We start from the raw sequence: 15,410 nt of genomic DNA on the forward strand, positions 1-15,410 counted from the left end.
ACGATCTTTATAGCAGAGCTGAGTTATATTTCAATGGCAGTTTGAAACAAAATAGAAATCAACCTGAGGTGTAGTTTGTACTTGTCTGATTCTGCTGTCCATATTCTTAAAAATAAAAGCACTGATCTGGCACTGCGCGTTGTAGAAACAACGTGAAAACTTTAAAAGGTCTCACTTCTTAAGTATTAAGTTTTAATTCTTAAGAGTGATAATATCGTTTCCAACCTTTGATTTTTATCGAAATATAACAAACATTCTTCTTTATATTTGCCTGTTCAATGCCACGTATATTTCATGATGTTGAAAACTGAAATTATGTTACGCAGTGCCTAGTATCAGTCTAGAACCAACAGTTTTACATCAACCAGAAAAATAGCTGGTCCATCATATCAGAAGCAGTGTTAAGTAGATAATTCGAAGTCGGCGAACCAACTTGTTACGGGGACATTCTACCATTGACTTAAACTAATCTTGCACAACATTTTATAGTCCGTTGATTATTTTTAACTCGGCCAAGCAACAACTTTAGCGTGAACACAAAATACGATTTCCATAGTTCGGCTTATTCGATCACGTAAGCCGGAACAAAATGCGTTATCTTTGTAATTAAATGTCTTGTTTCGGATTATTCGATCATGTAGACCGGAACAAAAAGCGTTTACTTCGTAATAAAACACATTGCGTCACAAGGAACTCATTCATCTTTCATTCTTGAACACAAAACACAAAAACGTTAAACGTTTTAAGCTTTAATGACCAATAAGTACTGAAGCCAATCTAAACAAATACATATGCCGTATACTATTTTCATTTTAAGGCTGATTTAATAACTTATACATATATATAGTCACTACTGATTTGTGAGACATGAAAACAGAGATTTGAGTATATATATGCAAATATTGAACCAGTACGAATCTGTAGTACAATTCGGGCTCGTATATAAAGCAGCATCAAAACTAATCTTATTGGGTTAGTGGACTTGCTGTGGCAGGTGCGCAGAATTGGTCTGGTATATTGTGGTGGTGATTTATTTCGTATAAATTCTCTCTACTATATATATATATATATATATATATATATATATAAAGCTTTAATTCACTCAATTCGCCAAGTCAGTCTAAAAAAACATATAGTAATAAAAATACTTAAGTTATTATACTTCAGCAATATACAATGTTAACCCTTCAAAGTTATGTGTCTTATAAAACATATATTTGACATTGCAGAAGGATTTGTTTTTCCGTGAAATATAGAAATATCATCAAATGAAATGTCCAGTGATGCAGCTTTATGATGTATACAATATAATTTTATAATGAGTCATACAGTGAAATATTATATCAGAAGAGAAAATGCCTTGCACCATTCCATATTAACTCCAATTTCAACAAGAAAAACACAATTGAATAAATTATAACAGTTCCGCAGGGTACAAATTTACAATCAGCCGTTTAACCAGATCTGATACATCAGTATACATTGATTCAAGGTACATCGCAATTCTTGTGCTATCTAGCGCAATTATATATTCTAAAATCTGCTGCTTGCATCTTGTACTATTTTGGTGGTACCTTAGGAAGATTTCAGATAAGTCTCCACTTGGAACAACATCAACAGGGTTTTGATAATTTGATCGCAAAACAGTTTTTATAGAACACATGACGTCATATACGCGATTCTGGATTGACGCCAAAGACTTTTTAGAGAAACCGTCATTTGCCGTATAGGTCAATTGTTGTAAGTAATTGGCAAGTAGATTGAACTTGTCGTAATGTTCCTTCATTGTCTGTAGAAATAATGGCTTATTGGTTTTAAACTGAAACACATGTAAGAAAATTAAACAGATAGATCTACACTTATTGTAGAAACTACAGTGTAAAAAGGTTTGTTGTATCATAGCTGCTTCCTTAACAAATCTTTAAAACAGATGTCTATAAGATTTTTTCTGTGGAAGCATATATTATAACCAGTAAGGTAACATCCAATTTACAAACTAGACAATACAAACAGTTCAGAAATAAGAACAATAACGGTTTCGTATCAAATTTGTAAGGCAGGAACAAAAAGAAAAAAAAACATGATCTTATAAATTAAATACTATTACTGAAGTATCCGTTTGCTGCAAAGAATGCAGACAAGCAACAAAAAGATTTATTTGATTTGTCGATTTGATTGAGCGGGTGCATATGAGGTAATGAAATGTGCCACAACCCTCAAGCTTCCTAGTACCAGCGCATTCATAAGCGAAATTTTACAAATATGTAAATACTTATATACTGGGTTAACGGCGGACACAGTGGTTCACAAAATATCATTCAATATTTGTGTACGATAGAAAAAATATCTGTTATTGCACAAAGATCAACACGATATAAAAGTTAATTCGCCATAAAAATGATATAGCATAAAGATAAACCTAACATGTGGTAAACTATATATATGATAAACCAAACATAGAGATCGACACAACACAAAATAATAAATTCTACATAGAGCTTTATGTGAAAAAGAAAGAAAAAGAATAGACAATTTTTTTAACGCGCAGCGGTCCCTCAATACATAGGAACCAACATTAGAATATTTACTGTTATAAGTTCAAATAAGAGAAACGTTTACATTAAAATTTTGAAATACATACATCATGTAAGAACTCCTCCTTATCTGTAAAAATGTTCATAGAAAAATCAATGAAGCTGTCATCTTCCTTCCCTATACAGTATGTTTTTCTCATCTGAAAAAAAGGGCATACATGAAAGACACATTTTGCAACGGATAATGAATATGGCCATTAGTGTGCTCTAGTTCAAGCAAACGCACAGGTAAATATGTTACATCAAATATAACTGAAAATAGGTGTAAAAATATTTTATGTTTTCAAATACCATTTCTTTTTTTCAGTTTCTGCTTTATATATTATATATATTAGAAATTAGTAGTTGTGCAGTTGTACTGATTCAAATTACTAAGGAATTTAACTTTCGCTTTTCCTTTTGCATGCGTTAATGCAATAAGTAGGTTTGAAAATACCTTGTTCACCTTAATTGATAACTCAGAATTATTTTACAACTCTCTGAACCTTGCCCGAAGTTTGGCAAGAATTTATGCCCTTTTCAAGGTATGAGAACACTTACGTCATAATAAATTGCCTGCTTCCGAGACAGTGGTCCGTCATCGTTCTTTACAGACGTGTATACAATACCTCACATAACGAAAATTCTAGTAAAAATTTTCAAATCGTTTGTGTAAGCCAAAAATATTTCGAGAATTTCGTTAGTTAGTTACTACATATCGGGATGTTTTACTTACCTTTGGTAAAAGGGATTCAGCATCTGATTTAAGATCTCGTATTTGGTCAACTACTTTTAGTAAATCAGTGCTATACGGTAACGACAAATATTCCACAGGTGGATCGTCATCGTTGACAAAACAAGGCGGTTTTTTCTCTGAATATGCTCGGCCAACAAAGGAAGCCCCCCCCCCCCCCCCCCCCCCCCCCAACCACTGATATACATGCACCTGAAATAAAACATATAACTAAAGAACAACACTTATTACATACTCGTTTCTATTCCCCGTTAAGTTACACTTGACGTCAATATTTTTCCTTACACTGACGCCTGAATTTCATATCGGGTGCGTGACGTAATTCAGTGTGTTGTTGCACTATTTTTTTTTCTATTTAGTTCAGTATTGTCAATCCTATTCACGCTATTGAACATAGTCATGATACTTACATTGAATTTATACGTGTAGATGCGTATGTAATAAACAGGTTATTATCTTTACATCGGGAAATATGCACTCGTTCTTCAGCTGAAAAATATTGCGCTCCTAAAGTCGCGCAATATTTCCGCTGAAGAACTCGTGCATATTTCCCGATACAAAGCTAATAACCTATAATAATCATTAAACATTCTCTAGATTTTTTAAAACAAACGAGAAAGTGATTTCAAAGAAATAGGTGAAGTAAACGTATAACCGAGAAATAAAACCAAACCAATATTTCGTACCAACAATAAATATATTCATTCCGACGGTTTACAATTTTGGATAAGTATAAATCAATTCAAGTTTGAACATTTTTATATACTTGCCAAAGAAGTGGGTCTGACATAAATGAAATTGTGGGTACCTTGTGACATTTAGTTGACATTTAGTTTTGGGTAATAAAGGTGCATTAATTTATTTCAGATACCATAATAATTGAATGTTCAACGGAAAAGAAATACTCATTCAAAATTCCACGTAACAATCCGCCTTAAAACTCCGGGCAGGCGGATAGCGTAGATGGCCTCCTGTTTGGAATTAAAGCATGAAACGAGACCATTGAGAATAATGGGCTCATACAAGCAGGTTAGTATGGAAAAAAATATCAAGCATTGTTAAATGCAAGCGGATAAACATAGCCATTTCTACGTCAATAAAAGTGATGAAAACTTAATATCATACACCTAAAGTAATTAAACACATAGGATTGGCTATAATTGTTGTAATGTAAGATTTCAGCAATTCCCATTGCGATGAATAATTGACAAATGTAAACCATACAAACGTTTACCTATCTTATTTCAGTAATTCTCTAAAGGTTAAAATGTTACGATAAAACCAAATAAAATTGTTATTATTATTAAATGAACAATAGGCACTGTGGTAGCTTTGAATGTAGAGGTTGTACTAAGTCTTGTAGTCATGAAGTGCCGCGCACAAATGACAAAGTCATAAATAAAGGAAATGTTGTTTGTTTGTTCTTTCACACTACTGCGTGAAAAGAAAGGACAACATATTCATGTAGGATTTTATTAGTAGTTTTTTATTCTGATATGATGTTTATTGATATATAAACAACAAATAGATACGTTCGTTTTGAATCAAGATAGAAATGAACTATGTAAATTATGTGGCTTACCAATGCAAACACATAACGATGATGTTAACCCTTAACCCGTGCAGTCTGATCATGGTCTGCACTGTTCTCTATTCAGTCAGAGTCGTTTTGGTAAGCACCCCTTTTAACAGTTAATGGTACTGTCCAAATTGAAAGATGGACAAGTTCATTAAAGAAATTTAGCAGGGTAAGGGTTAAACGAGCATTTTATAGATTGAGAATTATTATTATTACTTAGTAAATCACAAACTGCTCATTGCCAACATGAAGTCATCACTAAAAGGTGCAGCATCTCTACACCGGTCAAATGCTGATATGGCTTTTCATCAGTTATAAAAATTGGTAAATGGGCCTGACCGGAAACAATTTTTTTCGCCCCTTAATCTGTACAGATTTGCGGTTATACTGTATCAATATTAAAATTTTAAAGAGAATTGAACATTTGGAGTTCTTTACATGTCAATGGTATTTGTGTTGTTTATACATAGTTATAAAAATAGTTAAAGTAATTCGTATAATATAAGAAATTATTTTATATTTATTTATTTTGTTGGGTTTAACGTCCACGACACGATTATATGTCATATGACGACATTCCAGCTTTGGTGGTGGAGGAAGACCCATGATGCCACCCCGTGCATTATTTCATCACAAGCGGCAACCTGGGTTTAACCACGGACCTTCCGTGTGCCAGCTGGATGGCTTTATCACAAATTCATGAAGTATTCAACGCCTCGAGTGAGACTCGAGTCCACATTGATGAGGTGGAAGTCAGCGACCTTAACCACTCGGCCACGGAGACCCCAAACAAACTAGTGTATTTTTATTTGACTATGTTAATCGAGTTGGATAATAATTAATAATAATTACGTCCTGCAGAAAATTTTTATCATTTATATTTAAGGAGTGTAATGAGGTCAATGTGGAAAGGTTCATATTTAATATTTTTAGCATATGTTAGCTTTTTCTGCTGATAAAAGTAACAATTTCTTCTTTCTTTTCCCGTCATTAACAAAGCTCGGCCTATATACGACGTTAACGTCATAATGTTACTATAGTTTTGTCATACCAAACTGAAGACAATGTTTTATTTCGTTCCCACGCCCTTTCACGACGTCAAAATATGAGCTACATTAGTATCTGGTCTTTGCAAATGTCGCTTTGAGGAAAAAGGGAAAGGAAACGTTGTTCTTAGGTGAATTTCGTCAGCTAGGGTTTTTTAAATCATTTAAAGAAGTTAAAGAATTTTTAAAATCGGAGTAAAAATGAGAAAGTTATAAGCATTTAAATATTTGGTCAAATTGGTGACCATTTTGTTTCCATGGCAACAAAAATCAAAATGGCAGATTTATTAAATTTTTAGATACACATTTGAACTTAATTTACTTATTTCTGTAAAATAATTTCTCTATTTTTTCCAGCTATAATGAAATAAATTATTATGTTTTACGCCTCACACTCTAGAAACGTATGAAAATTAATCTATTTAAAATGGTATTTGCTAAATAAAAAAATTTAGCAGTGTGTAAATGACGTCATAAACACACTAAAATGGCCGCCTCCATGATCAGCCATTTTCCTAAATTTCAAACTGCAATATCTTTTTCAATAGTGGTCCGATTTTGAAAATTCTTTTAGCGTTATGAATGGCTTGAGGATGGCTTTCATATGAAATTTACATATTGTTAGACTTTCCGTACCCTTTAACATAACACGCCTCCTATATACATTGATATTTTTTGTAATTTGTGAATAAACTCCCGTATATTTATTATTGTAAGACAATTATAGTAATCGCTTCTAAAACTGCTGTAGGCTTGTGCGTATGTATTAGGTATGAAAGGTCACTAGCGGGTTATTCCCGCATTATAGTACTAATTGTTTTACCTGTACGTTCAGTTCTCCACAATATTAACTTAAAATGATGTTGATTTATGAAAGCCAGTTTAAAGACATATATAAGATGTCAAAATGAGAGATCGAGCTTTTTTTTTATTTTTCAAATACACAGAGTAATCTTTATCAACCTATATCCCACCGCCTCAGTAGCCTAATTGTAGAGCATCCGCTTCGAGTGCGGGAGGTCGTGGGTTCGATCCCCGGCCGCATCATACCAAAGACGTAAAAAATGGTACTAGCAGCTTCTTCGCTTGGCGCTCAGCATTAAGAGGGTAGTGCTAGGACTGGTCAGCCCGGTGTCAGTATAATGTGACTGGGTGGGGTATTTTATCACGTGTCTACGGCGTGATATTCCAGTGAGGCAGCACTATAAAGCTGGGCATTGTGCTCACAGCTTGAAGTAGACACCGTTGTTTATATGACTGAAAAATTGTTGAAAAAAACATTAAACCTGAACACACTCACACACACAACCAATATCCTGAAAGTTGTTCTAAGTCCAAATATTGATCTGTTACCAGAATATATATGTATTTTTAAACGTAAAGAGTATAGAAATGTAAACAAGATAACAGTTTGTTATCCTTTTTTGTATATATATTAAGGCCATTTTTATCAGCTATTCATGAATTAAATACTACCGTTGATGAAAAATCTGAATCGTGTGCTTTCACGTTTTGGCAGGGTTAACCCATCTGTCGCATTGTTATAAATTTCTTATGACTTCATCACTTTTGCTTGATTTTATCTGACTATTCCCTTACCAGTTTGAATCAGTCATGATAATAATTAAAGACAAAAACATTTCAGTGTGGTTACATCAGAAATTTTTGTAAATATTAATTAATGTTTTGATTGTTTAAGAAAAAGACGATGATGCTCCCTGTTTTTTTCTCTCACTTTTTACTTCAAATGTAGCTGTCAGCTTTGTCTCTTGTCGCCCAGTATGAGTTATTCATTGCTTCTAGGGCTTATCAGTTGACCAGTTATTATGGAGTGCAAAAGGAAGATGATGTAACTACGGTGAGTATTACTAAGCGGTTAATATACTGCATTATTGTGCCTTTTCGTCATTGTGCCATTACTGCTAGAAGGCACACACCAGTCGTTTATTGATCTTTTTACATGCCTTAACTTCATATTTATCTATTCTTGGTGTTTTTATTTTACATATCAAACACTAATAAATTAGAAACGTTTGTATTGCTTTCTTCATAAACAATGCCATCACTTTTTGACAATTGAAAGTGATTCAGCACCTTTTCACTCGCCATAAGGACGTTACAACCTACTGACGTTCTAGATACCCGGGGCCATTATGATTACTGCGCACTGCGCCATTATATGGATACGTCAATGGTGGTCGTAATGACCGTTTTTAACGGGTTTTTTTTTTGTTACTATTTATAGTAGGGGATATAATTGTATATTAATTTCATGACGACACGAAGAAGGAATCACAGTCTGAATCATTAGGCCTAGTAATGCTAGGTCTTATATGGTTGTCTAAATAAGCTAATATGACAGAAATTGTAACTGAGAATATTCGAGTGGAGATCGAAAAAATCAAGGCACAATACATTCCAAACATATTGAAATATTTCAGGCATCTGATTATCAATAAATCGAACATAAGGTTTGACTTTGTCGTAAATTCTCATTGATCACCAACACAAAGAATAAATATGACATAAACATAATACATTTATGTTTTGAAAATATTTTATTCATATAATATTTACAAGTACAAGAGCCGTATACTTGTTATTAATTCATTTTGAGTCGAATTGAAGATACAATTGCTTAAATGAAGGTCTGTTTTTGTTCCGCTCTCAGAATTTATATCATTTGTAAAACAGAATTTCGTGAAGGTTTGATACCTCAAATGTTACATAATTAATAGTTTTATCATCAAATAACAATTAAGAATTAATGTTGTAACCGGATATATTGGCAGCCAAACTAGCATCACAAAACTATTGATGTTTTTTTTATATTAGAAACATTCTATTGATATACGATACAATTGCATTAACTATACCCATGTGTATACTTCGAAATAGATTACACACACTGGTCGTTTTCGAAAATAGAGGGAAACCTCAAAACTAAATCTTACAAATAAATTATTTATACAAAAGTGACGCAATGCAAACCTACTAATCATATTCACACAACAAAACCTAGATTATTCTTTTGTTCTGTAGGCCAGTAAAAATGTATGTTTCTCATGTCTTAGTATAAAGCTGTGATTACAATTTACACCCTAATTTTAGTGAGCAAAATTACAAATTACAAAACAAAAAGTGTTGTACCATTATAGCAGAAAAAATATGTTTGTTTTGTAAATCACCAATAATGGGAAACATTAGTCAGTTACTTCCCCTGATTATGTCCAAGATGTAGATAGGTCCTTCCTCGGTTTTTATCGTTGACTTCTTTTTAATTTGCAAAAGCAATATCTATACTAAATTTCATTGGATTGGAAAATGATTAAGGACAGGTTTTCTCTTACTGGCCCTCTGTTAAATTTAGGCAGGATTAATTATTTTATTTAGAAACCTACTCATAAAAAGCATATTTATTTTGACCAACCGCAACATCTTGGATAAAGGTAATAACGAAAAAGTCAGAGGAATCCAACTGAAAGGGACCAATGTAATAGTTGGTTATCCTTGGGCTTTATCATACAACAATTCAAGGGAAGTAACAAGCTAATGTTTCTCATTACGTGACATTAACGGTTTTAGCATCCCGCCCGAAGAAGTAAATATTCGTTCGAAGCACTGTTCAATTCATTTTAACTTACGGTGTTTGTAAAGCATGTGTCCCTGCGAAAGAGTTTTACACAATGTGTGGTTGGAAACTGCCAGCTCTTAGAAACAATAATAAAACGTTATTACTTAAAAAAAAAATGCGCTTACATCATCACTGGTTCTTTGATAGGTCAGTTAATTATTTAGGCTATTGTATTTTGTTTCATGTTTTGATCTGCTTACCTTTAATTTAAAACGCTAGGTATCTTATAACCGTAATGTAATTTTAAATTCATTCTATAATAGTTCAATTACCTTTTTTATTGAACATTATATAGATGCTTTTATGTAAAGCACTTTTGAATGTATTATTATATGAAAAGAGTGCTATATAAATGTGGTATATTATAATAATAATAAACTGGTAAGAAACTATAAAATGGGTAGATTTAGTCAAAATAATGAAATAGAAAGAAAATGTATTTGTTCTACATGTAAGATCAAAATATCTTTCAATCATGAACACCACATCTTTCATTTTTACTCGTGACTATGCCACCCGTGAAAATTTTGCATCTGGTATTCACTCGTGAAAGATATTTAAATCTTACACTGATAAAATCAAATATCCTCTAGGTCTTATTTGATTTTATAGACGCATCATTGTCTAATAATACCCGACTGTCAAAGAAGCCAATTTGATTTATACCACTGTACAATGCATCGATAGTACAATAAGACTATTTCTGGTGTAAAATAAATCAGAAAGACAGATTGTTAGATCCTTACACGTTAGTGGCTAGGTAACGTATTGTAAAACATAAATATGCATTACACATTGGGCAATGGGCGTGATATTAAATTTCCGTTATGTTTAACGTAATCGAAAACAAACATTTTATTTGGCTAGCCTAAACGGCATATTCAGATCTACAAAAGCATCATAGATATTCTTTTATTGTATCACTTTAGTATACATAATCAGTTTTAAGATTTTTTAATTTTAGGTATTGAGTACTCTCCCATCAAATAAGGCTAATGTAGTTGGGTATTATACTAAGTTAAGGTAGGTGTATACAAGCGTTCAGAGATGACAACGATTTACAAGCATTTCGCCGTTATTTGTATATAATAAGGGCGTTGTCTTAAGCAAAAAGGTATACCACTGGATATCATTTTTCAAAAACAAATACAGTACTTAATTTAATTTCGTTAATAAGAAATAAGCAACCTCCAAAAGCTAATGTTTCACTGCTTTCGCAGTATATACGTGTAAGTAAAATATATATATAACTTCTAGGTAGAGTCTGAAACAGTTTTATTGCCCTGTAGATTTATGTAGAATCTGTGGTTTTCAAGTATAGATACATCCCTAGTATCATATAATTGAAGTTTGAGAATCTCATCTAAAGTTCCGACCAGCTCTCTACTGAGATATTTTTCGCGCATAATAATCAATGTTATGTGTGCAAATTAAGTGAAACACCATTCTGTTATATCATATCGGTTCTGAAACGTCTTTGCTAGAAGATAGTAGATCAAATGTAGTAGCACTCTTTCTCCGCGCCTGTAAGGCGCTAATGATACGTCAACGTGACGTCAGATTTCCGTGTTTAAACGGAAATGTACATGAAATGTTCATATAAAATTAAACAAACGTAAGCTTTATCTAAGCCTTATCTAAGTATTTGTTTTAAATATGCGTACTGCATGGACTTTTTGGTTCACTTATATTCAAACATAGGGTACTTTCTTCGAAGAAAAAGTGATTTGGGTTGACCTGTTGGACAGTTGAACATTTTAGTCTACCTTCAGGTATCATCCCTTTTAGTCGGGTGCTAATTATCATGGTGTGAAGATTTTATGGAACCGCTGCGTGATCAGTGCATGATTTCTTGGTTAAGTGACCTAATTACGAAGCGTGATAGGGCAGTAATAGCGTGATCGCTTCAGTAGCCATTTTGGATTTGCAATGTACGGAAAAAGCACAGAATTGAAAAAAAAGAAAATAGGGGGCAGGGGACAGTAAATTTGAAAATTCCACAAATTTGCGTTGATACCAGTGCGAAAAAAATCATTTACATTGTACATTGCACTTCATCAAGTGACATATCAGTCTGCCGATTGTTTTATGATAAAAACGAGCAAAACACTAAATGTTGAGGCTAAAATGGCCCAAAAATGCACACATTACGCTACCTTTTACATATTATCTGCAAATGAATCACCTAAAACATAAATTATCTGTATATTTTAAAACATGTAACCAGACGAAAATAATGGTGGTAAGAAAAGTGTATCATAACCGTTTACATTTTTCCCAAATTTTAGCTGAATCTAGATGGATGGATGACCGTTTCCGTCCGACTTCTGTTATCTCAGGTAAGATTTTAGACCCGACCTTCTCTACGAAACTAGGAAACTCGATTCTAGGAATAAGGTCAGTAATTTGTTCGAACATGCGCGTCCGTGGTGTAGTCGAAAGAAGTCCAAAGTAAAAAGAATCTAAATCTCTCTATTGGCACAAATTCGTGCAGAGCGAGTGCTTTAATCTCATTTATTTTCACTGCTAGTATATATTTTGCATGAAATGAGACGGTTTTGATGTTTATACTCCAACGACGACGAGTGTTGCAGACTGAAGCAGAAAGTAGGGGTTTATTGTGCGGACAAGAGCACATATGCGCCAATTTTTGGGTAGCAGACTACCACTGACTGGCATTTCGCTGGGAACTATTCAACCCCCTACTTTCTTTTCATTTTTTTTTTTGTTAATTTATGATAGTACTTTTATGAAAAATAGATGCAGGAAAAGGTGAGGTTCTATACGATGCGTAAATGCGATTTGAAGATGTCGTTTTACAATATAATATTGTGAAACCGGCCCTGCCATTTTAATACGGTTTAAAATGGTGCACCTGCACCTTCCCACCACCATCTTTCTGTATTTTTTTTTAGTCTCACCTACGAAAAGACATGTTTCACACTATCAAGGTGGTTTCTCACCTTAAATTCTATTGAACATTATTAAACTGGGAAAAATTGAATAATAGATTCTCTTGTTGTCTGATATTAATGAATTTAAAAATGACAGTTTTAACTCATATTGCTTTACTCTGTTTTACTGCATCCAAAGCAAATGAACTTACTCCATGCATCCGTTTATTTATTGTCTATTGCTATTTACCGAGAATATGTTAAACAATGAGTATTGCCCTGTCCAACTGGCTCAATTGAAATATATTCCATCTTTACTTTAATTCGTGTTGTTGTTTGTACATATTATGCTGCATAGCAAATACGGATTTCATTTCTTATTGCTTACTTTGAGGTTTGTTTCCAGCACTTATCTCATAGTGCCATTACATTTCATTGGACAAAGTTGGATCTATTGTTATCAATGGTGTTTGTATGACGTATTTTTTTTTGTCGATTTGTAACATTTACCTAATCCTGAGGGATTAGTCGTTGCCGGAGTCCGTTAGTTCCACTTATGCCGGTGCTGACATGAATGTGTAAGTGGTGTTACATATTTCATTACCTCTCTTCGAAATGTCTGTTTATGTTTTGCTTGGCAGCGTTCTTAGGGATCTTCTTACAGATTTAAATAATTACGCTTTTTCTGAAAATAAAGCGTAAGGCGCTTTATAGGAGATGTTGGCCGCCATTGTACAATATTGTGGTGTAATGTTTCTCCGTCATTCGTCATTTAAATCTAGAAAATCCGCATCAAATATATATTGAACCCGGCTAGATATATAAGAAGTGCAACAAAAACTGTTATCTAGTGTAATATCTACAGATTTTACAGTGGCATTGCATATTCATGCGGAGTTTACATATACATGTGTAGTTATATAGACTAAGTAATGTTAATAAAATTTAACATGTCTATTCTATGTTAAAATACTGTGTATACTGTTTAGTAATTGTTCATATTTTTGGATACGAAATTGTGCAAAATATGTCCCTTATGACCTTTGTGAAACAATGCCAATAGAATGGTTGCCTGTACTTTCACAGATGGACAGTAAAGGTGTAATGCTTATAACAAGGAAACAAAACAAAAGTTTTTTCGGACGGGTCGATATTTACCCCAACACCGTGCCAATTTGGTTGGTCCTAATCCCCGTACCGTACATCCGTATTCGGGAACTATCGGTTTTGTTCGGAGAATAGCGGAACCCTACATCTATGACATCAAAACACTTCAGAAACACGTAAAAATCCCCTTATTAAGAAATCTGCCGTTTGATAATTTGATATATCTCTGGGTCACATGTTCAAATCATTGACGTTTAAACACTGAAAAGAGTTTCCGTAGCATTTGTTGAGATGCCTTTAACCTGCACCCTTCAAACTTAGTGAGGTGATTTGCCAAATGGAGAAGATAACCCCTATTGCTTTTAAGATGATCAATATATTAAAGGCTAAGGATGCAGCAGCCGGACTGATTCATCTCTGTTTCTTCCTTTAAAAAAAACAGAAAAAAAAAACAGTTTCTTCAGTCACACTTTCAGCGAGTTTATTCCAGATGTTCCTCAGGTGAGCGACCTAGGGCCATTTGATCCTCTTGTTAACCATCTTTGCCTTAAGCTGTGGACAAAAACAGAATACTGTCAAAGATTTTGGCTGAATATATGCCTTGTTTGAAATAAAAATTGATTACGTATTTCGTACCAACCTGCGTTCTATAAATGCCCGCCACACCCCACCTCGTTGTAATTTAATTCAAGCCAAATCTAATATGGTGACCTACAAATTTTCTTTTTGTTTTATATTAGGTAGACATAAGCAAATACATGTGCAGAGTTTGGATTATTTCTATTACTAGTATGTGAAACTCGATAAAATAGCAGAAATACCAACTTAAGATTAACAAAGATATGAAAAAATAGCCATCGGTCTGCTGAACAACTATTGTTCTTTTTTACAAAGTCAATTTCTTTTTTCTTTTGATTTTTCTGAGCATGTCTCCACTAGAAATACTGTTTTCTGTTATAAAAATGCTTAGATTTCAAATTTATACTAGTTATTGTACTTTACTGAAATACATGGTAGGAGTATGGAAATTTTGAAAAATAAAACTGAAACAGTGCTGGTGACCTAGTATTTTTATTTCATTTTTCAGTACATCATAACATGATCTTGTAATACAGAACATTTCATCAAAATCTATGATTGTGAAAAAATTGACGAAACTGCCGCGAGCGTCTTTAAAATATTTATAATCCGTTTTATTTGACCTGGCGGGGCGAAGTTAATCTCTGACATATGCAAATAATGGTAATCTCAAAAAACGAGCAAAATAGATAGTCTAAGAGCAATATAATAGTTTCATTCCGTAATCTTCGGTAACCAACGACTAAAATTCAACGCTATATTGGTTACATGTACTACATACCTTGCATAAAAATGTAGTCGACCGTCGCGAAACCACGCCCCGCCAGGTAAAATAAAATGCACTATACCATTTCAACAATACAATAAAGGTAGGTTACGCGCCCGAGAGGCAAATACAATTTAACATACCAGATCAGGGTATTGTAAATATGTTTCCTCGTTATAAAAAAGCCATATTTTAGATGAAACACTTTGTGTTAAGTACGCTGTTTAACACTTCGTTTAAGTATGTAAAGTCATAATAAAGATGAATAAAAAATGACATTAGGTAGCAGGGTACACTTCGAATTTTGGCCCCCGTCAGTATTATTTTTTAATAAATAAAACTTCGTGATTTTGGATGTCTGTAAATTCAAGTGAGACATAATGATTGTTAATTCTTTAGGAAATTTATACAGCCGATACATGTAAAATTCTGATGTCAGTTGTAAATCTAACTGCTGCTAGCTTTGTGTGAATCAATG

Source organism: Mercenaria mercenaria, chromosome 9, assembly GCF_021730395.1.
Source record: "Mercenaria mercenaria strain notata chromosome 9, MADL_Memer_1, whole genome shotgun sequence".
NCBI lineage: Eukaryota > Metazoa > Mollusca > Bivalvia > Venerida > Veneridae > Mercenaria > Mercenaria mercenaria.